The sequence below is a fragment of the Acanthisitta chloris genome, unplaced genomic scaffold, assembly GCF_000695815.1.
Source record: "Acanthisitta chloris isolate BGI_N310 unplaced genomic scaffold, ASM69581v1 scaffold5828, whole genome shotgun sequence".
Taxonomy (NCBI): domain Eukaryota; kingdom Metazoa; phylum Chordata; class Aves; order Passeriformes; family Acanthisittidae; genus Acanthisitta; species Acanthisitta chloris.
The window spans coordinates 68268-68931 of NW_008687709.1; the positions used below are offsets into that span (position 1 = coordinate 68268).

Below are 664 nucleotides of genomic sequence, written 5' to 3' on the forward strand. Positions count from 1 at the left end.
ATGTGAAGGCTCAGCCTTGCCAAGCCTCTGGAAAGCAGAGAAAGTTCAGCTCCTGCACTGACTTCACTGAGGTGCTGGCTTGCTTTTACCTGGCTCAGGTGTGATCTGATCTTGCTCAGACTAAGTGGCAGAAGAACCAGTTGATCTGATCCTGGTTTTGCTCCCCCAAGAGTAAAACATCTCTTTTAGCAGAAGTGTAGAAAGCTCAGCAAAGTTCCTCAAACAGGCAGGGGCAGAAGTTGTCTGTGTTAGAAGTTGCTCTGCCCTGGTGGGTGACTCAGGTCTCTGCTCTTCTGCAGACTATTAGTGCAGCACTGCTGTGGCCTGATTGAGCTGGGGGTGATTGCAGGGAAGATGTAATCATTGCAGCACCAGTGGGTGTGGGATGGAGTCTGGGACAAGCTGGGGGTTAGCCAACCCTCTGTGAGGATGTCAGACCTCTCTGCTGGCCTTTTCCACTAGTGCTTGAACACCATCAGCACTGTGGAGGAAGGGGAAACCCCAGCCAGACAGGGCAGGGAGTGTAGGAAGTGCTGCACGAAGGAAAAAAATGTTTAACCCTGGGGAGGAGCATGTCTGAAACCAAAAAGGAAAGGCTCAGGCTGGGGGAGATGAGTGTCAGGGGTATGGACATGCTGCATCACACTCACCTGCCAGGGAGCAG

The 664-nt window shown here is 52.4% G+C and overlaps 1 protein-coding gene across 1 annotated transcript in view; it reads left to right on the forward strand.

The window, feature by feature from the left end:
- KANSL1 (KAT8 regulatory NSL complex subunit 1) overlaps positions 1 to 664 on the forward strand; it is a gene marked incomplete at its 3' end in the record, with an annotated part of 71227 nt that overhangs the window by 57226 nt on the left and 13337 nt on the right. The window lies entirely within an intron of this gene.